Source organism: Taudactylus pleione, unplaced genomic scaffold, assembly GCF_031769625.1.
Source record: "Taudactylus pleione unplaced genomic scaffold, aTauple2 ptg000329l, whole genome shotgun sequence".
Lineage (NCBI taxonomy): Eukaryota > Metazoa > Chordata > Amphibia > Anura > Myobatrachidae > Taudactylus > Taudactylus pleione.
This window is the reverse complement of record NW_028284730.1, coordinates 7,092,746-7,119,154: the sequence shown is the minus strand read 5'-3', so window position 1 is coordinate 7,119,154 and position 26,409 is coordinate 7,092,746. Positions and strand designations below refer to the sequence as shown.

The 26,409-nt window shown below is 43.6% G+C and overlaps 1 pseudogene; it reads left to right on the top strand.

Annotated features, from left to right (window-relative positions):
• The window catches only part of LOC148509307 (zinc metalloproteinase-disintegrin-like protein H3), a 97,242-nt pseudogene that overhangs the window by 30,247 nt on the left and 40,586 nt on the right, over nucleotides 1-26,409 (top strand).

Sequence of the window (26,409 nt, the reverse complement as noted above, 5' to 3'; positions counted from 1 at the left end):
TACTTTGAGTGACAGATAGCGCTGTTTGTGGGTGGTAACAGGGGAAGGAGCTTGTGAACGGGGGAGTGGTGCTGCGAACGCAGGCGTGTCTGGGTGTCAAAACTGAGTTTTATGGGTGTGTATAATTAGCATGGAAGCATCACAGTACACATCACCTGGTTGTATTTCAGCCTGCCATGATCGCAGTGCTTGCGGCGGGGTAGGGTCTTCCTCAAGCCCTGCGTGCAGCTCCGATGGCTCTCGCTGGTTCTGATTAATCACACACTTCCTTCAGATGACGTGTGCTAAGAATTAAAAGTGGGCGTCTTTATACCGGCGTTCGCTCACTCTGCCGTCACTCTCTAATACATAGAGGGCGCCCTTACACCAGACAGTGCGATCGCGGAATTTGCATACCCGGCCCCTTTCGGCAGCGAGAGAGCGCAGCTTAGCATCCGGGTCTGAATCAACCCCTAAGTCAAATACTTACCCTCCCACACATAAAGGAATTTCCTTTCAAATGTCTACTCTCCCCCTATTTAGAGATGAGCAGTTAGGATTCTGTGGAATCCGAACCGCTCCGAACATTGGGGATCCGAGTCCACCTGAACTCTGTTCAGGTGTTCCCCGCCTGACTCGGATCCCCATTTGAGGCCGAACGGCGGCCTCCTGATGTCGGATTCTGGAGAGAGAATCCGACGTCAGGGCCCCACTAGTGTAGGACAGAACGCAGTGATAGCGGTCTGCCCTACACAGAAACAAACACACAGCCGCCAGCGGCGGCTGTGTGTTTGTTATAGCAGCCAATGAGAGTCAGGCAGACTCTCATTGGCTGCTGCGTCCCCGGAGGGAGCCGGCTGGAGCCAGCTCCCCCCGCTGCGGGTGATGGGAGAGACGTCACGAGTGATGGCTCTACTGGGGGCATACTACAAGGTGCACAACTACTGGGGGCACTTATTCTAATGGGGGCATACTACAAGGGGCATAACTACTGGGTGCACTTATTCTAATGGGGGCACACTACAAGGGGCATAACTACTGGGGGAACTTATTCTAATGGGGGCATACTACAAGGGGCATAACTACTGGGGCACTTATTCAAATGGGGGCTTACTACAAGGGGCATAACTACTTGGGACACTTATTTTAATGAAGGCATACTACAAGTGGCATAACTATTGGGGGCACACTACAAGGGGCATAACTACTGGGGGCACTTATTCTAATGGGGGCATACTACAAGGGGCACAACTACTGGGGGCACTTATTCTAATGGGGGCATACTACAAGGGGCATAACTGTTGGGGGCACACTACAAGGGGCATATCTACTGTGGGCACTTATTCTAATGGGGGCACACTACAAGGGGCACAACTACTGGATGCACTTATTCTAATGGAGGCATACTACAAGGGGCACAACTAATGGGGACACTTGTAATGGGGACATACTACTAAGGGCACTTGTAATGGGGCATACTACTGGGGGCATACTACTGGGGCACTACTCATAGGGGCATACTACTGGGGACATACTACTAGGGGCACTACTACTGGGGGCATACTACTAGGGACACTACTACTGGTGGCATACTACTGAGGGGCACTGCATAGGGGGCACTACTACTGAGGGCATTGTGTAAGGGACACCACTGCAGGGGGCATTGTGTAAGGGACACTATTGCTGTGGGCATTGTATAAGGGGCACTACTACTGTGAGCATTGTATAAGGGGCATTACTACTGTGGGCTTTGTGTATAAGGGTCACTAATGTGGACATTGTGTAAAAGGGGCACTACTGTGGGCATTGTGTAAAAGGGGCACTACTGTGTGTCGTAACTAAATAAGAGACACTACTTTATGGTGTACTGTGAATCAGGGGCACTATGTGCGGTGTTATGTGAATAAGATTGTGCACTGTGACTCCTTGGGCCGTAGCCACCTGTGTATACAAGTACTGTGACTCTGCTGGCCGTACCCCACTGGGCGGGTGGGAGGGCCCAAGGACCATTTTCTGCCACTGCTGTGTGCCAATGTTTCATAGATGTGCTTTATACTGTGGTGTCTGTGCCACTGCACCGCTGCTCTGTCGCTTAGTAACCAGTCAGCTCACTGCAACCTTTGGCCAATGATGGTGAAAACTATAATTTAAACTGTGAGGTGGTCTAAATTGACTGTAAATTACTGGAAATTAATGTTATTGAGGTTAATAATACTCTAGGAAGAAAAAAAAAGATCAATTTATGTGATTTTAGCTTTTTTTGACAATTTTTGTAAAAAAAATCCAAAGCCAGTCACCACAGTCTGACGAATCCAAATTCAAATCCAAAGCTGGACGACGAATTAGAACCAAATCCGGCAAAAATTATCCGGCGCACATCCCTACCCCTATTTATCTTAGGTAGGTATCATCCTGCAAAATTAAATATAATTTTTGCTCTTAAGGAGCACCACTGTTCCGCCCAACTCCTACCATACTAATTAATAACACCTAAGGGCAGGTGGGAGGGGTGCTAGTCAGCACAAATTTATATCATGTGTATATCATAATTGCTTTGATTATCTGTATTCTTAAAGCCCCCATACATCAGCAATCTGAAAACCACAATTGAACAATTTGAAGATTTATTGCCCAATCTTAGGATTTCCCAATCGAGCAATCTGCGCCCATACACTACAGATCTTTTTCAGTGATTTGCAGATCGATTGCAGCAAACACAGATCTGGCAATCTTGAAAGGCCCATCATTTTGCTAGAAACGGTCTGCAAATCTGCTGATCATGTCCATACACTAGCAATCTACAGCCCCAATCCATCTGTGAAATCCAACATGTTGGACAATCTGATTAAATAATTCCAATCACTTTTTGGTTGTAATCTGCGATCTGTGAAGCCCATACATTGTAGATTTTTATACGCAATCAATTGCAAATTGCACGATTGCTGCAATCCTTCTCTGATGTATGGGGGCCTTTACAGTAAGTGACTTTATTTGTTTGCAGTGGTCTCATCCGTATACGAAACCGACGATTCTTGATTGAGCCATTGAATGAGACGGACAGTGGGGAACATGCAGTGTTCGATGCCAAGGAAGAGATCCCAAAAACCTGCGGTGTGACTAATACCACATGGGAGGAGGGGAAGACTTCCAAATCCTCTCGATCTGCCACCAATGCTGAGGTGAAGCAGTGGTATACACCCCTTTTATCTGACATATAGATCTGGGAATCATTTTATGGGGTAAAAGTAGTTTTAGTTCATTGTTATAGACTGGCGTGGTGTCTTTATATTTTACTAGGTAACTATTGGTCTTGGTGATGATTGGATGTAAATGGATGGATGGATGGAGCTAGTAACGAACTGAGAGACTAGTCTGGCTGAAATGACAGAAGCTGATTGGTTGGAATTTAGGGCCTGATTCATGGTGTCGATGGTGAGTGACAGCACGCCCCCTTTGGTGGGCGTGCCGGGGGCGTGGCTGCCCAGACGGAGGCGTTCCCATGGGAACGCCTACCGTCTGGGTCCGGCCCCACTGACATCACTAGTGATGTCAGTGGGAGTGATTTTGGCTCTGATAAAGCCAAAATCACTCCAGGGCTTGCGGTCAACGATACCCTACCGCAAGGGTCTTGTCGAAAGCCCGATGGTCGTGATGGTCTTGACCATCGCGACCATCATCATGGACGCTCACATAAGCTGTGGGTGGTAACCCACAGCTATGCGAGCGTCCAAGAGGCCGCTTCGCAAAAAAAACCAAAACGCTCTGATTCAGAGCGAGCGCTCGTTTAGAGCGTCCGGCTCTGAATCAGGCCCTTAGAGCATATATAAAAACGAGTGATATTCCTGTTATAACTCATTACTAATCTTAAATGGTGCTCCAACCAATCAGCTCCTGTCATTTTTCAAACACATGACAGTTAGGAGTTGATTGGTTGGAGCACCATTTAAGATTAGTAACAAGTGATAACAAAAATATCCCCCCTAAATCTCTTTCCATGTTATCTTCTCCAAGCTTTGGTGAGTCTCCCCCTTTGTCACTTACAGGCCACACTGCTAATGATTGTACTTCAACTCAAATTGTTATCCCTAAACAGTAAAGTCCTGACCCATACAACCTCTTCTCATGCTGCTCATTACACATCACAAGACCTGTTTCATGTCATGGCTCCTCTTACTTCTTTGCGCCTAAAGGACTTTTCTAGAGAGGTTCCTCTTTTCTGGAAAGCTCTTTTGCTGTATTAGTGCTCACACCTACTATTTCTATTCACTTCCATTACAATACATGCATTTACTACCATTTTTAATGCTAGTACAAATGGATAAACAATGGAACCCATTGCACCCAATAACCAGTCGCTTTTATACGTGCATTGAGGTGTATTGTGTTAGTATCTAATATCTGTGCAACTTGTACAATTTATACAGTGTTACATAAAGTATTGACCCTATATAAATGCTGGGGAGCAATATTAAGCTGTAATTGTACTAGAGAAGAACCACCGTGTGCGGGATGTGGTCAGGATACCGGCGAGCGCTAACCCGCCCGCCGATATCCCGACACTCACATCCCCACATGGGACCACGGACAGGTAAGTTAAAAATAATATGGGTGCAGGGGGTGTGCAGTGCGGGGCCCATGTGCCCCGCACACACTGCACCCATTATAGATACGCCACTGATTAGGAACCCCCCCCAGGAGGGTTAGGGAAAGGAGGGTTAGGCACCACTAGCGGGTGTTAGGGTTAGGCACCCACCCGGGAGGGTTAGGTTTAAGAGGTATGCAGTCGGGAAGCCGGCGGACCTAATCCCGACAGCCGGCTTCCCAACTGTCATATCCTGGCGAGGGTTAAATGACCGGTGTCTACATCTAGACGCCGGTCATTTTACCGAAGCCAGGAGACCGGCGCCCGGCATCACGATCGAAGTGATGCCAGGTGCCGCTACGGACAGCCGCTGGGGGGGAGGGTTAGGTTTAGGGCTCCTGGGGTGGACTTAGGGTTAGGGACCCCCCCGGGAGGTTAGGGTTAGGCTAGGGAGAGGGAGGGTTAGGCACCCCCGGGGGGAGGTTAGGGTTAGGCACCCCCCCGGGGGACTTAGGTTTAGGCGGTGGGGAAGGGGGGTTAGGTTTAGGCACTTAGAGGGGGAATTAGGGTTAGGCACTTGGAGGGAAGGTTAGGGTTAGGCACCCCTAAGGGAGGGTTTGGGGGGGAATAGGTTAATGAATACTTACCTGGGGACGATCGGGTTTTCATCCTGTTTGGGCTGCCGCTGTCAGGATTTGAACCGCCGGCCAGGGGTCTGGCGGTAAATCATACCGATTCCTTTTAAGGTGCGGGGAGGGGGGTTAGGTTTAGGCACTAGGGGGGAGGTTAGGTTAGGCACCACTAAGGGAGGATTAGGGTTAGGGTAGGGAGAAGGGAGGATTAGAGTACTTGCCTCCTGCAGCCGGGATTTTGACCCGTTGGCCTGCCGCTGTCGGTATTTGATCCGCCAGCATTACATACCGATTCCCTGTGTGCATGTCATATGCACCTATATTCTTGGCTGCTGTACTTATTGGATGTGTATTGTTGAGTTTGGAGGAATGTGCTCTTATCTTTTTATACCGTTGTTTTGCTCTTATCTTTTTATACCGTTGTTTTGTGTTTCTTTACCTTACATCCATTTTCATTTACTCCAGAAATATGAATTTCTGAAATCCCAGAAATATATACAGCTTTACATGGTAGCGGATAAAACTATTGTAAGTATAATATACAGCTGCATGTATGTATGGTATGACAGGTGTACATGCTGACCGATTCTTGCCTTATGTTCCAGAAAGTTTTAACAGTAAATAATAATAAAAATGGCATACCAGTGACACAGTATCATAGTGATATACAGTAATAAGAACATTTACAGGTCCGAGATCTGTCAAACCATCAAAATAAATGTACTCGGAAATGCAATTTGGTTATTTTTATAGTCTTTGATTATAAAGTAGTAAATTAAGCTGCAGAGGTTCCAGATTAAATGAAAGAAAATTAAACCTTTAAGATTATGGGGTCTATTTTGTAAATGAAATAAAGGCTTTTTTACAGCATTTTTGCTGGAGAAAGCCTTCATTTCATTTCTCACTATTTAGAAAAAAGAAAAGTGCGGACTTCTTTTCTCTAATACGAGTGCTGTAGCCCCCCATAGGATTAGTGGGGGCTGCACACAAACTCTATTTAGAAAATGAGAGTAGCAAAGTTTCTCTCTACAACATACAGGGCTATGTTTCAGCATGAATAAGCAGGAACTCAGGGCCTGAGTCAGCAAGGATCGTAGTTTCTTATACGCACGCAATCTGCCGATTGTTTCGCACTGCGCATGCGTACATATCGTAATGCAAGTGTGCGAACCGGACACTGCGATGGGGACTGCAAATGCAGAGGCTACGCAGACCCATCGCAGAGTGATTGACAGGAAATGCCGTATGTGGGTGGTGGTCAGGGAAACTAAGGCGTTCTAGTGCGTTTGCGCGCCCGTTTCAGAGGAGTGCACAAATTAGCCACTGTGATGCCATACGGAGTCTGAGGTCTCATAGCGTGCGCTGAAGTAAGCAGTTCCTGAGTGAGGTCTGATCTGCCTTACCTGTGCGCATGGGTCCGATGTTGCTCGATGTTAATGATTATTTTGCTATGTTGCAAAAGTATACGGATGTGAGTAAGGGGAAGTGGGCGTCCTTATAATAGGCTGCGATCGCAATGCGAATACAGACATATACATATCACCGCTGATATTAGTAACTGCGTTGCCTGCGTATAAATAGAATAGTGATCCTTGCTGGCTCAGGCCCACAGTTCCTGAACCTCTCATTAGCTATGACATAATGTCCTGGGCCAAAGTGTATTTTGCATAAAATAAGTTTTATTTTAAAGTCCCTTTTGAGTGTCTTCTTTTCTAAATAATATATATACATATATATATATATATATATATATATACTGATATACTGCACCAAAAACGTAGGCGGCACTCAGAGACTGGTAAACAATGTCACCCCCTCGGCAGAGGGACTTTAATAGGTCCTATTAAAGTCACTCTGCCGAGGGGGTGACATTGTTTACCAGTCTCTGAGTGCCGCCTACGTTTTTGGTGCAGTGTGCATTGGGGGTGCTGTCCTCCTAAGGAGGGCACCGGAGCAAGAATTGACCTCGTGTCTGGAGACACAGTGTGGAGGAGTGCCGGAGGTGTGTTTTCTTTATATATATATATATGTGTGTGTGTCAGGGCCGTATCTATAATAAGTGCAGGGTGTGCGGTGCACACAGGTCCCCGTGTCCAGGGGGCACCCGCACCACACACCCTGCACCCATATTATCTAAAACTTACCTCCGAGGTCCCGCGTTGGGTCTCGCAGCGCTGCTTAAAATGCCAGAAAATGGCCAGAAATGCCAGAAAATGGCCGCCGCAACCATTTTTCCAGCGTGCATGCGCTGAAAGGAAATTGCCGGGAAAATGATTATAAGATAAAAGTGATCCACGCTTTGCAGGGAACTCCATCAAAACACAAACTCCTCCAGTCGGGTCTTGCAGCCAAGAGTAACTATGGGCCTGATTATGATTTGGACGCATCTTCGTCCACGGCGAGCTACTTACTTCCTAATGTTAATGCGAGATTCCGCTCATGTATACAAAATTTCCACCCACTGCATTTATATTAGTATCTGGACTTCCAGACACCACATGCTGAGTGCAAAACATGCATCTGAAACAGGCGCCCCATCTACGTCCACATGCTGCATTCCAGCACGGAAGTCTCATACACGCCCATGCCACTCCCATTACACTCCTACCAGACAGAGGAGGTCTGTGCTCTGGCATGAAAAACCCATTTCATGGATAGTGTGCTTCATGGAAAGACGGAGCAGTATGCACAAGTGATCTTTGTCTGTGTGCGTGCGCCTGATCCAACGTGCAGAAGCCATTTTCTATCTTTGATGCATTGGTGTATATATAATGGGTGCAGGGTGTGAGGTGCACATGGGTCCAGGGTGCCCACACCGCACACCCTACACCCATGTTTAATGCTTACCTCTCCGGAGTCCCATGTTGGCGCTGCAGTAGCAGTGCAAATGACGCAGACAGAGATTTGTACATACGAAGTAGAGAGGTCTCCCGGGACCATGGCACGGGCGCCACGTTACATGAGACCTGCGCCTGCGTAGCAGACTCTAGCACAAGCCAGTGTCTACTGCTCTGCTAGAGAGGAGGGGGACCTCACGGAGTAGTCTATACACGGCCTCTGTTAAATTGCCCCTGCTTTGATGCTGGCACATTATGCTAAAATCCACAAGATCTGTGCGACATTGTGACTTACATGTGCATCAGTCCCTATAATGTTACAAGTGTAGGAAAATAGCATTTGCTCTGTGGTTTTGCATTTTTGCAGATTAGAAATGACCTATACAGGGTTAAACTGATCATCAGGGAACAGGGTGGGGGGCGCAATATAATAAAAAGTGCCAAGTAATGTGTATAAGCATGAAAATGAATGTGATATCCTGTCTTTTATTCCTTTTAGTTTGCAAAGTATAATCGTAGCACAGAAGCCATTAAACAGAGAATATTTGAGATTATTAATTATGTGAACGAGGTAAGTTATCACACAAACTTGTTGTATCCATGATATTCTTACATTGTGGGTCACACTTTTGGCTGTTGGTGGTTGCAGAGACAGCATGATGACTGCATTGCCAATTCATAACAAAGAAATATGCTATATAGCACAGGTTCCCAAACTCGCTCCTCAGGACCCCCAAAAATATATTTACAGAGGATAGAATGACTTTTATCTGGTCACAAAATTGACCACTGAGATTAAGTGTATATATACCGTATATGAGCATTGTATTTCTTTGTGTTGCTTTTGGATTATATTGCTTGCAGAAATAGTAGACATTCTGGTCCTGTTTCTGAGCCGCACGCAAAATGTCCATGTGTTCCACCACATTGTGTGTTTCAAAATAGCCTTGGCCGCATTTGTGTGGCTGCATCACCACTATACATCTGTTTGTGAGAGCAGCCATCGTCCAGGGGAGCAGCTAGTAGGGGGGCAGCGGATGGAGCACCTTCTCCAGGTGACTGAGAGAGAGATACGCCATTGAGGTTGCAGCCATGATCCCAGTGAGCTTGGGAGAGCAGGAAGGGCAATCAACATATAGTTGTCCAGTAGAGCTTATTTCCTCTTCATGCTAGGGAGCTGGAAGTGACGTGAGTGAGGACGGAAGTGCAGTTCATGCCCGTGAAGGCCAGCTAAACAAGTAAGTTGTCCCCACTTAAAGAACAAAGTTGTCCCCCAAAGTTGTCCCCTCGCTGGCTCGGTGGCTTGCTATGCTCGCCACATGGTTATATTACCCCTCTATGCCCACTTGGATGGTAGGGAATGACACTGGACACTGGCTGAAGATGTCATGGTCCCCTCTGTGAAGGGGATTTAGACACTACCATAGTTGTCCCCTCGGCTCTATGTTGCAGCACTAGGTTGCATAACTCCTGTCTTTGCAAGGCCCTTCCTCCTCCACACTGAAAGCAGCAGCCTCAAAGAGTGGGGGTGGGTATAGCTTATGGTAGTAATAGTAAGAATAAGGGGGTAAGAAGTTAATGCTTTATAGAGGGTTAATTAAGGTGAAGGTTTTTTATGAGACAGAGGGATGTGCTTAGGGGTTTAAGATACATAAATGTAATTATTTCATGATGTGGATGATTAATAATGGGGATTATTGTAAACTGTTTAATTATAGTAAATGGGGTTGTTACTATGACGCTGAAGAAGTTAATGATTTTGAGGAATTGTTAATTATTAATATACAAAAAATTTTTTCTTTTATGTGTCTGATAATGGGGATTATGAAGGTAAGTGTTTTAAAAGAGTTAATTATATTTATATTAAATGGAGTTGTTACCATGAAGCTGAAGTAGTTAATGAATTTGAGGAGGGGTTAATTACTGATGAGGGAATGATATTGTAATATTGATATTGAGAGAAAAAATACTCTATTGTATGATGGACACACTTCTCTGTATTACATGGCCATCACTGATGTTCTCTGTATTATATGATGATCAATGATGCTCTCTGTATTACATGGCTATCACTGATGTTCTCTGTATTATATGATGATCAATGATGCTCTCTGTATTATATGGCAGTCATCGATGCTCAGTATTAAATGGTGGTCACCAATGCTCTCTGTAATATGGCAGTTACCGATGCTCTCAGTATTATAAAGCAGTCAACAATGCTTTCTGTATTGTATGGCAGTCAGGATAATCAGTTTTACATAGCAGTCACCAATGCTCTCTGTATTTTTTGACAGTCACTGATGCTCTCTGTATTATATGGTGGTCAATGATGTACTGTATAATATGGTGGTCACCAATGCTCTCAGTATTATATGGTGGTCAGGTCACCAATGCTCTCTATATTGTATGGAAGTCACCAATGCTCTCTGTATTATAGGGCAGTCACTGATGCTCTCTCTATTGTATGGTGGTCACTGGTGCTCTCTGTAATATAGGGTGGTCACTGATGCTCTCTGTATTATATGATGATCAATGATGCTCTCTGTATTATATATTGCAGTCACTGATGCTTTCAGTATTATATGGCGGTCACCGATGCTTTCTGTATTGTATTGCAGTCACGATAATCTCCGTTTTACATAGCAATCACCAATGCTGTCTGTATTATAGGGTGGTCACCGATGCTCTCTGTATTTTATGGCAGTCAATGATGCCCTCTGTATTATAGGGTGGTCACTGATGCTCTCTGTATTTTATGGCAGTCACTGATGCTCTCTGTATTATATGGAGGTCAATGATGCTCTATATTATATGGCAGTCACTGATGCTCTCAGTATTATATGGTGGTCACTGATGCTCTCTATATTGTATGGCAGTCACGATACTCTGTTTTACATGGCACTCACCGATGCTCTCTGTATTATAGGGCAGTCACTGATGCTCTCTTATTGTATGGCAGTCACTGATGCTCTCTTTATTATGTGTTGAGTACTGATGCTCTCTGCATTATATGGCGGTCACTGTGATGCTCTCTGCATTATTTGGCGATCATTGTTATGCTCTTTTTTTAATTAAATACTGTACTGGTAGAGGAAAAGGCTCACTTTAATTATATGCATTACTGGTGGAGATAGAGGCTCTTTGTAATTATATAATCCTGGTAGAAAAAAAAGCTCTTGGTATTTATATACATTACTGGTAGAAGAATAGGCCCAGTGTATTTGTGGTAGATAAAGATGGTTTTATAATCGTTTTTAAAAACCTGTTACTGTGCTGAAGATCTGTCCTTGTATCTAAATAAATAAATTATCCCTGACTTGGGTCCCCTAAGTAGTTTATATCGCAAAGATGGGTTTAGCACAAATTAACCATACGACAACTTGTTCCCCTAGGTATACAAACCCCTGGCCATATTTGTGGCATTAATTGGCATTGGAGTCTGGGAAAAAGACGAGTTTGAAGTGGTCTCTTCTGCCCCAGTGAATCTCAATCGTGTCTCGACTTGGAGGGAGAGCAAACTTCTGCCGACAGTAGCTAATGACAACGCCCAGTTCCTAACGTAAGTCCCATTGCAGCCCCTATGTGTGCACACCTCTTCTCTAGCTACCAAAGTGGAGGTGGTCCTTTTTATTCAGCCCCTACTCCAGGAGATACACAGATCAATAATTAATTAAAGGTGGGGGGGGAGATGTACTAAGCTTTGAAAAGTAATAAAGTGGAGAGTGATAAAGTACCAACCAATCATCTCCTAACTGTGACTTTACAGGCTTTTGAAAAATGGCAGTTAGGAGCTGATTGGTTGGTACTTTATAACTTTTCAACACTTATCAGTCTTGCTTCACAATTGTAGGGGACCCCATGCTTCAGGTCGCCCTGTTTTGTTAAGGATTTGGGAAGCGAACGTGCTGCCCATTTTATAGATTTGTTTTCTCTGATCTTTACACACTGCATTGTGCATGCCTATATTATATGTTTGTATCTCAGGAATACAGATTTTGATGGAAACACAGTTGGCCTGGCCTTTGTAGGTAACATGTGTAGCGATACGCACTCATCTGGTGTCATTCAGGTCAGTATGCTATTTCCTACTGGTTCAGGTTTGAATTAAAATGAAGGCAAGTAATATTAGTTTATTCCCTTTAAATATGTCTGATTGAGACCAAAAAATATATAATCTCTGTCAAATTAGAATGAGGTGTACTCAGGGTTGCCGACTTTCTGGCTGCCCCTTCCTGGAGGGGGCAGTCCGATCAGCAAATCAAGGGGGCGTGGCTGGCATTTGTGGGCGGAGAAGGGGCGTGGCCACATGTTAGCATCATTTTGGCCCCGCCTCCGCTACACAATGCCGAGATTACTGGCATTGTGAAGCAGGGGGCGGGGCCAAAATTACACAAATTGCCGAGAATCACGTCACCGCTCTCCTGCTGCGGGGGATCCTCTTATAACCGCGGGGGTGGCCGGAGGGGTCAGCGGCTGCCAGAAGGGTTGCCTGCCTTACCGGGGGGCTGGGAGCGACACCCGATTTTCAGGAGACTCCCAGTCGAATCGGGAGGGTAGGCAAGTATGATACTTATGGTGCTTTAGAGTCTGTATATTCTGACCCTGCATTTATCTAAGGGAGCAGTGATTCCTGCGTATACAGATGTACAAGCTGCATTCACTAAAAATGTAATTATTAGTATATGATTATACTTCTGTTTTTAAACCTAGTTTAGATAATGTCGTCTTACATTGGTCCAAAGGTAAATGTCATCTATTTTTCTTAATACTCCTTGCCATTCTGAACTTCATAGTAACGAATGTTTAAGTTATATCTGCTGAAGTCGCATATTCTAGTAATAGAATAAAACAAAAAAGGCATATAGAAGTAATATATCTAATTTCATACCCCACAACTCTTGTCCTAAATCAGGATGACTGCACTTCCAAGACAATGGGGCAAGGTCACGGTACATGGGGGATGGAGATATTTTGTGGATGCCAAGGAAACTACATTCTGATAATAGGACTTGGGGCCTGTTTCAGAGATGGTCGCATTGCCAATGTTTTTGCAAATGGACCATTTTTATCTATGGCGCATGCGTATAAGTCACACTTCGCATGTGCCACAATGGTTGCGCAATGCTGGTTGCATTGAGAATTTATTTGAAAGTGATTGACAGGCAGGGACCGTTTTGTGGGCGGCAATGGGAGGGTGGTGACTCATACGTAGATGTGTCGCGACCTGTGACTGCCATCCCACGCACAGTTGAAATGGCTCCAGTGTCTTCGTTGCGATGATCGACCGATTGTTGCATCTATTAACACCAGCGGCGGATTTGGTATGCCGCAGGTGGGCGTGTCCATACATGTCCTGGTGGCTGTGACATTTGCATAGTTTCGCTCATCTGTGTACGGAATTGCAGCTGCGACGGCATTTGTGACCGCCCTTGAACCAGGCCCTAAGTGCACGTGTCATCTTAATTAAGAATAGAATTGTACCCTGGACCACAGTACCCATACAACCCTGTGGTAAGAACCATACCCTCTGTACACAGTGCTCTGTGACGCAGATATGCCAGATATACTCAGCGGGTCTGAGGAAGCCGCCGAGTATATGCTGTAGGTGGAGAAACGCGTTACAATACATGGTCATCCCATTGTTTTGGAGAAGAGCTGCAGCCATAGAAAATGCACTATTGTGAGCCGATCATCTCCGGAAAGAGTAAGCAAGTGCTAAAGCTACTGCCCCTCCTACTCTGGCTGTCTATTACAAGCTATAGCGGCGGGGAAGGGGAGAGAGGAGAAGTGTACCTGCAGGTCTGGGCTGTGTCTCCGTGATATAGGAGACGGCCTGCTGGTGATTGCATGTGGGATTGTTTGCATTGACAGTACTATAGCAGTTCCTGGAGAGACCTGACATTAACTTCAAATTATTAACTAACAAATGGCTACTAATGATAGGGGACTCCGCAGTGTGCTGACTACTAACCAGTGTGCTGATACTAACCAAATATTACTAACTATTGGATAAACAGCTGTTAATTACGTGGGACTGCTTTGTGTGCTGATTACTAGCAACCCATTTGTGGGTGTATGATGACTAAAAAACACGGCCTGTTATGGGGACTATTGAGTTTTTCTGGCTACTAATAATGCATTTCAAATAGGAGATCTCTAACAACTAATGAATATATCAGATTGCAGGTTGTTAGTGAAGGGATGTGACTACTACTAATCAAAAAAATCAAGCATTTATATCCAATTGGAAAAATTATGCTTATTAATATCATGCAAAGTCTATATGCAAAATATTTTTTTTCGTGTGACCAGTGCCATATGGTTTTATTTTTATCAATAATGCCATATGCTACCTATTATAAGTGCTGCTAATTCCAACATTCTCTGTTATTATATGCAAATGTATTACTAGTCAACAATATTTTTTATTGGATGTGATTTTATATACAGTATATTCTGTGGGAGTATTGATATATTGTATTGTTTGAATATCTTCAAATATCATTTTAGCCTGGAGGGCATATTCTTAAATAATAAATAGATATTATATCCTATTCCTATTGGTTAATTTGCACCTCTTCCTTTTTTGGGGTTAACTGCTCAAAAATTGTATCTTTGGTTTTCTAAGAAGGTGGGCAATACCTTGTAAGAGGCTGCAGTTCTATCAGTATGTCGTGACCAGCCTAAATAGCGCCCCTGGTTTATAACTATCTCTTTTGCTTCCCGTATCAGCACATCGGGCAGTGCTGCTGCAGTAGTCTCCTCTCGCTGCCTGCCTGATGCTGCTATAAAGTGGTAGTGGGCAGAGCTGTGGAAGGTGTTACAGGTGACGGCGATCACTATTTACGCCTAGTACCCCCCCCTCCCTTTCCGTGCATAGTAGTTTATTATTATTTTTATTTTTTGGCCTCCCGGATTTGCCCACGCTTACTCCTAGTACCTGGGCAAGACCGAGCTCTCGACGGCCTTGCTCCAGTGTAAGACGCAGATATTGAGATTTACTCTTAATAGAAGAGCTGCTACTGTGTAATAGATTGGCGGATTTTACCATAAATGATGTTTAATGGTAAAAGCAGTCACACCAGTAAGTCAGCGTCTTTTCATGACTTCTCGAACATTGGGGGTGATTCTGCAGTGGACAAATAGCAAAGCTCCATGCAGGCAGCTTTGCAATTCTGTCTTTGCAAATATGTAAATATTTGCCAGGGAAGGGGGAACTGGGAAACCACTTGAGTACTAGGTAACAAAATAACACAATAGATATTATATCTGTGATATTAGCTTAAATAGAAACCCACACAGGGAAATCATATGTGGAGGTGCTCCCCAGAGAGTCATTGTATATAGGCGAAACAACTTTAAGAAAAAGAGACTCTCATTTTTTGGGGGCACCCAGATAAAGAAAATTATTATCACATAAAAAAATAACTTTTATCAGGGGCCCCACACCGCACACTCTGCACCCATATTACTTACCTCTCCGTAGTCCCTCTTCGGCGCGGGGGTCCGGCGCTGTAAAACAACTGGAAAATGTCCACGGCAGCCATTTTCCCGGTGCCCTGTGCATACACTATAGACTCTGCGCACACCCTAGTGCCCAGAGTCTATAACTCTGGCGATGGCCGCGCACAGCTCAGTGCACTGCTGGCCGCCGGGCGGAGAGGAGGGGGCCCATGTCGGAGACTGCACACGGGTCCCCTCCTCTCTAGAAACGCAGCTGACTGTTGTATTGCATCAGCAGAAAGGGACCTGATAAGTATATTGCAGGAACCTTCTGCAATGAGAGTGCCCATAGAGAGTGTGTATAGGAGGAATAAATACTATAAGAAAACACAGGGTTAAGAGAACAAATAGAAGTAACACTGACACTGTATATGCTCAGGGAACTATGCTGCTGCTAATCATATGCCATAGGGTATTGGTGGTTAGTGAGTGATAGGACTCTGTATACAGAGATATGAAGAAAGATAGTATTATGCTGCATATGTGACAGTTGTAATGGATAGCGGCTCTGTTACTTGTGGCATTGCAGAGTCATATACCACTATCAAACACGCGTTCATACTGCACGCTGGAAGGGAAACAGAATACAAGGAACAGTACCCGTATGTTCAAATGAACAAGTGATGATGTCTGCTTAGGGGAGCGGCGTTTTACCATGCTGCTGTTGGTTTCCCGCTTGTGCACAGCGGGAACCCTCAGTTCAAGATGTGTGTTTCACACTGCCGCTTCCTCAGTTGGATTCCCATATAAATATGAATGACACCCCCTGCTGCATTTGCGAACCCAGCACTGCGATCGAGGTCACAGGCTGGGATCACCATCACAACCAGGCTGGCCGGCTTGTGAGGCCAGGAAACTGTGGCTGTTGACGCAGTTCCTGGCCCTGCCAGGGAAACGGGGCGGACACCCCCATTTCTGGCAACACCAGCCACCCCTACCCCCGCACTGTTCCTTAAATGCTTCTGCCTGTCATCCAGGCAGAGGCATCGAAGGGGCTGCGTGCGATTTACACAGGACCCATTCTGCTGACTCGTAGAATGGGTTCTGCGCACATGCAGATTCCCGATAATCGGGAATCTGCCTTCAGCATTGCACTTGCATGCAAGGGTGAAGCAGCCCCATTGTCCCTATCCGTTTCCCCTTTACTCTACCATTTGTTTATTCTGTCTAACACTCTTCTCCAATTTTAGGACCACAGTAGGAGTTCCATCGTTGTTGGGTCTACCATTGCTCATGAGATGGGACACAATTTGGGCATGAACCATGATTCAAACGTCTGCAACTGCGCTTCAGATTCCTGCATCATGACGCCAAGTGTGAGGTGGGCTTTCATACATACACCACAATGATGCTACATTCCGTGCAATTTACACTGCTCATCACCTTATTATTTGTCAACTTCATGGCTGCAGAGAATAACAATGATTTGTATCACCTTATTATATATATATATATATATATATATATATATAAGGGTATGAATTCTAAAAACAAGTAAGGGGATATTTATCAAACCTTCAAAAGAGAAAAAGTGGAGAATTTTTCAATAGCAACCAATCCACTTCTAGCTATCATTTATCTAGCACCTTCTATAAAATGACAGAAGCTGATTGGTTGCTATGGCCACGTCTCCACTTTTTCACTTTTGATGGTTTGATACATCTCCCCCATAGGCTTGTAATGTTTCACTCAGATCACATTTTTCCTGCAGCCTTAAATGCATTTAAACAGTAGAGAAGCTGCAGCATTTATTTAGTAACTTCCGTTCCATTCACATATCCTGTCAATGCATCAGGCCAGGTACATGGTCTGTAAGATCCCTATCTTTCCTCACAAAGTCCTCCATTTTCTCCACACAGTCCTAGCATCCCGCGTCTATTCAGTTCCTGCAGTCTAAGCAATTTCCAGGAGTTTATCTTCAACCGAATGCCGTCGTGTATGAAAGACAAGCCGTCCAAGGAACTAATTCAGACCTCGGCTGTGTGTGGAAATAAGTTCACTGAGCTGGGGGAAGATTGTGACTGCGGCACCATGCAGGTAATGGCTGAGGATGTCTGCACTCTATAGCTGCCTGATACCTTTATTTGAATAGTAAATTGTCACTGTCTGTAAGTAGTGCTGAATAGGATTGCTCTAAGCCAAGAGGAAAGGAACCGTAACTAGTCAGACAGTCAATAGGTAGACACCAGAAGGTAGACAATGAAAAGGACGACAGGGTTAAAAGGTCAACAGGGCTAAAAGGTTGTCAGGTAAATGGTCAACAGTGCAAAAGGTCAACAGAGTTAATATGTCGACATGGAAATGATCGACACAAAGAAAAGGTTGGTACATGGTTTTTCATGATTATTCATGATTTTTAGGGTTAGGCAGCTGAATGGGATGATTAGGTTTAGGTGGTGGGTGAAGGGTTAGGCACTAGGAGAGGGGAGAGTTAAAATAACAAAAAAAAGTGTTCACCTTTACTATGTCGACCATTTGCATGTCAACCTTTTAATCCCGTTGACCTTTTGTTCCTATCGACCTATTGCCTGTCTAATTTCTGGTGTCTTGTCTATTGACTGTCTATCTAGACACCGTCTATCTATTAATTCACACCCGAGGAGAGATGAGCAGGGCTGGCTCTCTAGGATATGTTGCTGCTTAAAGGAGAACTAATATTTATTATTAACATGGCAGGGGCCAAATGCTTGGCTGACACCAACCAGTCTGTGATCCCATCTCATGACCAACTCATATGTGTAGGGTACATTGCCAATTGTTGTAACCACTTAGAAGAATGCATGGAGGGGATAAGTACCCCCAGTTGTGTTGGTGGGGGTGGGTCTAATTGTAAATGTGTTTTTTATTCAGAGCCCTTATTTGAAGGTCTAACTTTATCGGCACAATTTATAGATATATGAGGCTCCTGTAGTAAAAACTGGTAGTGCAGCGGCTCCCCTCACCCAGGCCAGAGCTCCAGGGGCTTCTCTGTTGAAAGGCTTTGTCAATTCTGTATAACAGTGGTAGATGAATTAAATGGTGGCACAGAGGAAGTGCTGGGGGTGATTGTTAGCAGCAGGTCTGATCACAAGCCGCAATCTATCACCAGAACTATAAGCGGAATGGAGGAGCCCCAGGAAAAAAAACTGACATTTATAGGACGTTAGAGGTATGACGGCAAGTTAGATGTAATACAAGTATTCTATATACAGGGCCCACAGTAGTTTAAGGGGTCTATTTACTAAGCAGTGTTAGGAGACAGAGTGAAAAGTGATAAGGTGCCAGCCAATCAGCTCCCAACTGTCATTTTTCAAACACAGCCTGTGAGATGGCAGTTGGGAGCTGATTGGCTGGCAAATGATCACTTTCTTATCACTTTTCACTCTGTCTCCTAACACTGCTTAGTAAATAGACCCCTATATCTGTTACCGGTTATATGTACTATATAGGCATGAGCACCGTGTACTGTAGAGTTGTTAATAATATACATTGCATATTAATGCATCCTAGGCTAGTGGAAGTCACTGAAAAATTGCCATTTATATTCCCAAAAAGATGTATAGTTTATGTGTGTCAGTATACAGGAAAATCTGAGAGTGGAGTCACAGCTAGCGCTCACTTATAAGGTGTAGTGTAGCTCACAGGAACACCACCACACTGATAGCCTTTCCCTTTTTTTTTTTTCTTTTACATACTTTATTGAAAGTTCAACATGGACAAAAATATATCTGCATTGTAACTGTTCTCCATTTCTTAATAGTTATGGGTTGAGCATTCAGTTGTAGCTCTGCATTATCAATTCATATACAGATGGATATTCTTCATTTGCACCGTCCCTCACATCCCTTTGTTGAATTGCATTCTAAAGTCACAACAATATTCAGTTGCGGCACGTATGTTATAATTTGCTAGTTTGTAATCTGAATATTAATAAATAAATCTCACAATTGCAATACACACATTTCATTCTGCTCATTCTACATATGATAGTATTTGATTGGATTCCACCCACACCATCTAAAACAAATCTGTAAAGACCATTTGAGTGATCAGACTGTATTGTGTACATGGTCAGCTTAAGAATCTGAAATGTCTGTGAGCTGTGCCCCTACACTTTGTCTTGGTATCCGTCAGCTTCCCTCAGCTCAGTGTGTAATTGTTGTGTTGCAGGAATGTACCAACCCTTGCTGCAATGCTGCCACATGCAAATTCAAGGCAGACGTTCAGTGTGCAGATGGGGAATGTTGTGAGAACTGTAAGGTGAGTGGAACCTTGTATAATATATTGCACCTGTCCCAGTAGGCACCGGCCCCTTCATAGGGAGTTTCCTCTGTGACCGTAACATCATATTAGCTTAATTCCCTCATGTACTAAATAGTTCAGAAACATAGGTTCAATTGTATAATCCTATTAAGTAAGATTTACAAATAAAAAGTTTGATTATTCTTTAAATATTGTCTGAAAATGATTGCCAAAATTAAATACGATGGCTGTTTGTGTTTTATTTGCGGAGAATACACATTTTTTTACTGCAAATGAGCATAAGAAATACATCCTCTGGCATCTGCATGCAGATTCGGTTGTATCTCATGCATACCCTTCCCTATGGTTAGATAATCACAATGGGGATGGGAAGGTAATAGAAAGCATAGGCCAAGTACAGTGAGGGTGTGTTCATGTAACAGCAACAGACCTGGACACAGATGCCTAAGGGGTCTATTTACTAAGCAGTGTTAGGAGACAGAGTGAAAAGTGATAAGGTGACAGCCAATCAGCTCCCAACTGTCATCTCACAGGCTGTGTTTGAAAAATGACAGTTGGGAGCTGATTGGCTGGCACCTTATCACTTTTCACTCTGTCTCCTAACACTGCTTAGTAAATAGACCCCTAAGTGTCTATCAGGAGATATATCTCTTGCTCAACCCCCAGTGCAATTTACACTTTGATCAAGTTCAGCAGCCTTACACTGATAACTAAACGACGTGTATACAATCGACGCACAACATATCGGGGAGCCGGTACACACTAGACGAACTGGTGCCCGACTGCTTGATATATATCGCCCATGCCGCATCCCGTAGCATTGGGTTGTCCGCCGCAAAGTCAGGTTGAGCTGCATGTAGGGACGACCTAACAATGCGACTGATGACCCCACAGGAGAGTGCACCGCCTGACATAGTGGGTACATACTAGACGATTTTGAGGATTTGTTGTTCGGATCTGTCGGAATCGGCATTTCGCCCCAAAAATCGTCTAGTGGATTTCCAGCTTTATATGAAGTTGAGGCCAACTAATTCGGACCGTAGCAGGTAATGAAAAGTATTGGGGTAGCTGGTATCTACAGCGTCCTCCTGTACATATGTGAAAAGAGCAATGAACCACACTGATCCATAACTAATACACTCTCTACCAGTGATGTCTGGGAAATTATTTTTCTCTCCAATGGAGAAATGTACTACCAATCGCATAGACCTAGATTATTATTAGAGAGAACGAGAGCTAATCGGTATCAGAAATTATTATTTTAAAAGTAGCCTTTATTGGTATTTGCTTATTCGTTATTTACAGTAACTCTAAAAGATATTAAAGAGATTAGAGGAAAGTGTGAAGAAAGAAATAAGTGAATACTTAAGATAGTGAAGAGATGGCTGGGTACTAATTACACTGTACAACAAATTAATACTTTTAATTTGTTTCCTTTCTAAAAATAGTCATACATTACTAATTTGAGGTCAAGTAAAACTAAAATGATTTCAGAATGTTTTTACTAGCTCTATTTTTTGAGCTACACTACTTGCACTATACTGTATTTACATTAGTAATATAGTCATAGTGATAAGCTATTTTAAAATAATATGATATTTTCTTGGTAGAAAATAAATAACAGTTGTTTTAATTCAATCAATCACAAATACGAACACAAAATGAAACAAACATACAGCATATGAAACAAATATACAGCATATGAAAGTACTATGTAATATAGTGGCCTATACATGGGGGTGCTTTCTCTTTGCTTGTTGCTTGTACTCCTGTCTGGGGCATCTCTTGTCACTGTCCAACAGTAGTGAGTCACCTACCCTGATATCTTTGTTCCATTGCTGAAATGTCTTGGTGGAATCGCTCACTATGCTCGTCACTCAGTGAACCACAGTTATCTTGTGTGGGTAATCCCGTGAATCGCATATATTTGAATAGGGGAGGGGACAAATAACTGATTCATTTAATTGGGTCATTAGGCCCTGCCCCCTCTGCGCGGAACGCAGATTGCTGGTAAGATTCTCTCCATTCTGCCCACTTCACTAGGAATACCCCTACATCATCATAATTGGGCTATATCTTGGAACTCAGAGCTAACTGAGAGTTTTAAATGTCACATTCATTCTTTGAATGCTGAAAACAATTAGAAGAAACTATTTTCACATCGGAAACATTTTCTTTGTTGTGCAATGTTATTAAATATTCACAATCTCCTGGATACATAACAAAAGATGAGTGTGATCCGCTCAGTGTTTTCCTTCTATACAGAGTGTGATATAATTTGGTGTGCCACTGTAGTGGTATAAATTGGTATTTGACTCAGCAGTAATTGTTATCTGTCCCTGTTGGGTTAACAGTAAGGATACAGATAGAGGCCAACCTTGGGTAACCACTTCTCATTCCCATTAAGCCACATTGTTACAATCTGTGTTTTGCTGTTTATCATAGACATATGTGAACATGTAAAAAGGACACAAAATGTACAGAAATATTGTATAATCTATTTTTCCTTTTTCTTTATCCTTCTATCCGGGTTTGAGTGTCGCATCAAAGTAGAGTATAGTATAGCACCAAAGTGTTAATTGCGAATATGCCCGTAATTATGTTAGTACCACAACCTTAATGTATTCTGAACTTTGGGCCTGATTCAGAGCCGCACGCTCTTTAAGAGTGCTCGCTCTGATTATGTTTGGCGATTTCCACATTATCTGGCTCAATCTGATGAGTTTAAAACATACCTTATTCACCACTGGACAAACTATGTGGATGATAATTTGTCCTCTTGGGACGACCCTATTCTTTTTTGGCGGGACTCAAAGGCTGTAATGAGGGGTCATATTATAAGCTATGTGGCACGCAAGCGTCGAGAGGCTAGGGTGGGATACAGGGCCTTGAGGGATGTGGTAAAGGACACCTTTCAACAATATACTAATGATCCTTCACCTGAAAAAATTAATAAGTACAAACAAGCTAGGCAGATATTAGAAACCTATCTGCTAACACAGGCAAAACATTCAATAGAATACACTAAAAACAAATATTACCGTTGGGGGAACAAGGCAGGCAAACTGTTAGCAAATTTATCTAAACCCTACAGACAACGCCATACAATTACTACACTGACACATCCTACTACAAGAGACATAATTACTGATTCCAAAAAAATTGTTAATCAATTTCAATCTTATTTTGAAGAGATGTTTCGTTCCGCATCTATTGATGGGGCACTTCAGTTCACCCTGCTTACTGATGACGTTTTACCAAAGTTAACAGTGGAGCAGAGGGAGGCGTTAGCGGGTAGCATAACTTTTTAAAGAAATTAATAAAGCCATAACGTTGCTCCCTGCTGGCAAATCCCCTGGGCCGGATGGCTTTTCTGGCGAATACTATCGAATATTACAAACACACATATCCCCAACATTGTTAGAATTATACAAAACAATACATGATAATAACACAAAATATGATACCTTTAATGAGGCGCATACAATTCTGCTGCCAAAGCCAGACAAAGACCCAAATTTGATGTCATCTTATAGGCCTATTAGTCTCCTGAATGTTGATTTTAAGCTTTTGGCTAAGATCATGGCGTTAAGACTCCAAACAATCTTACCTCACATAGTGACAGAACATCAAACAGGGTTCGTGCAAGGGCGACATGCAGTAAAGGCTATAAGGACGGCAATTGCAGCAGTAGTAGTGTCGTCGGCGGGAACGTCGGGAGTTGAGAATATGTTATTAAGTTTGGATATTCAGAGAGCCTTTGATATGGTGGCCATACTTGTTTGAGGTGCTGGAGAGAAGAGCCTTTGGAACAAATTTTGTTGAGCTGATACGGTATTTTTATTTTAATCCGTCAACATCATTGTTAGTCAATGGCATAGTTGGTCCCCGTTTTTACCTGGAAAGGGGCACCCGTCAGGGTTGTCCTTTTTCACCGTTGTTATTTAATTTGGCATTAGATCCTCTTCTTAGAACTCTTCAGACTTGGCGAGAACTAAAGGGTATCTCTGTGGGCAGACAAGAATTAAAAATCTCTGCGTTCGCGGATGATATTCTTCTTTATATAGGTAATCCTGAACAATCTTTGCCCCTTCTATTACATAAATTAGAACATTTTGGTCAAATATCTGGTCTATACATAAATATGACTAAGTCAATAGCTATGTCTTTTAAAAATTCTGCTAGACCTCCTAGGTGGGCTTCTCAATATCCCCTACAATGGTCTAAATAATACATACCATATCTAGGAATATTATTACCACACAATATCTATGATCTCTATAGACTGAATATCACAAGAGCGATAAATAGATTGAGTGCGGATATTAGGGGGTGGGAACGTCTTCCTTTATCATTTTTGGGACGAGCTAATTTATTAAAGATGGTGGCTATCCCCCGTTTAATGTATCCTTTGCAGTCTCTCCCTGTTCTCTTAACAAAAGCTGACACACTTAAAATTAATAGGCTGATACGTCAATTTATTTGGAAGGGTGGCAGAGCTAGAATAGCCTTACGGAAACTATGCCAACCTAGAAGTAATGGGGGAATACATTTTCCAGATATAACTGTATATAATCAGGCGGCACTTTTGCGACATTTATGTGATTGGTTGCATCAGTCCTCCATATATACAAATGTACAAGTGGAACAAAGTTTCCTATTAGAAAGTGACCTAATAAGTTTTCTTCATCAACACGAACAAGAGATATCTGAAATATATAAATCAAATCCGTTACTATGGACAACTCGAAAGATGTGGCACATTTTACGACATAAGGCTGGATTAAATGCTTACTACACTCTTCACCTTCCACTAATTCGTAATCCTAGTTTCCTTGACGGCATGGCTGCTCACCCTTTCACACTATGGCGTCTGGCGGGTATAATCAATTTGAAATCGCTGGTTTCAGTTGAAGGAAAACGTATGCTCACATACACGGAAGTAGGGGTGTGCACCGGCCACTTTTCGTGTTTTGTGTTTTGGTTTTGGATCTGGATCTTTCTTCGTGTTTTGGATCTGGATTGGTTTTGCCAAAACCACCCTTCCGTGTTTTGGGTTCTGGGTTTTGTGTTTTGGATCTGTATTTTTTTTTTTAAAAAGCATAAAAACAGCTAAAATCACAGAATTTGTTGGTTTCTCTGCTCCTATGCTATTATTAACCTCAATAACCTTAATTTCCACTCATTTCCAGTCTATTCTGAACACTGAACACCTCACAATAGTGTTTTCATGTCCAAAAGGTTGCACCGAGGTAGCTGGATGACTATGCTAAGCGACACGAGTGGGCGGCACAAACACGTGACCCATCTAGGAGTGACACTGCAGTGGCAGACAGGATGGCAGTTAGAAAAACTAGGCCCCAAACTGTACATAATGCAAAGAAAAAAAAGAAGTGCAAGATGGAATTGTCCTTGGGCCCTCCCACCCACCCTTATGTTGTATAAACAGGACATGCACACTTTAACAAATCAATCATTTCAGCGCCAGGGTCTGCCACACAACTGTGGCTGAAATGATTGGTTCGTTTGGGCCCCCACAAAACAAGCTGGCAATTAATGTGTCCCTGCACAAACTGGCTCTACGGAGGCAAGATGTCATCCTCATCCTCCTCATCCACCGATTCCTCACCCTCTTCAGTGTGTACATCCTCATCCTCACAAAGTATTAACTCGTCCCCACTTGAATCCACCACCACAGGTCCCTCTGTACCTTCTGGAGGCTGGTCTCCCTGGAAGAGCTGATAATTCATTTTGATGAACATCATCTTCTCCACATTCTGTGGAAGCAACCTCCTACGCCTTTCGCTGACAAGGTTCCCGGCTGCACTAAACACTCTTTCGGAGTACACACTGGAGGGGGGGCAACTCAGGTAAAATAGAGCCAGCTTGTATAGGAGCCTCCAAATTGCCTCTTTTTCCTGCCAGTACAGGTATGGACTGTCTGACATGCCTACTTGGATGCTGTCACCGATGTAATCCTCCACCATTCTGTCAATGGTGACAGTATCATATGCAGTGACAGTAGACATGTCAGAAATTGTTGCCAGGTCCTTCAGTCCGGACCAGATGTCCAAACTTGGTCCTGCCTGCCCTGCATCACCGCCAGCGGGTTGCTTAGGATACCTAAGTTTTTTCCTGGCAGCCCCAGTTGCGGGAGAAAATGAAGAAGGAGCCGTTGACGTGTCACGTTCCGCTTCAGCTGACAGTGTGTTCACCAGCAGGTCTTTGCACCTCTGCAGGCTTGTGTCGGCCGGAAAGAGAGACACCACATAGGCTTTAAACCTAGGATCAAGCACGGTGGCCAAAATGTAGTGGTCTGATTTCAACAGATTGACCACCCTGGAATCCTGGCAAAGCGAATGAAGGGCTTCATCCACAAGTCCCACATGCCGAGCGGAATCGCTCCATCTTAGCTCCTCCTTCACTTTCTCCAGCTGCTTCTGCAAAAGCCTGATGAGGGGAATGACCTGACTCAAGCTGGCTGTGTCTGAACTGACTTCACGTGTGGCAAGTTCGAAGGGCTGGAGAACCTTGCACAACACGGAAATCATTCTCCACTGCGCTTGAGTCAGGTGCATACCCCCTCCTTTGCCTATGTCATAGGTGGATGTATAGGCTTGTATGGCCTTTTGCT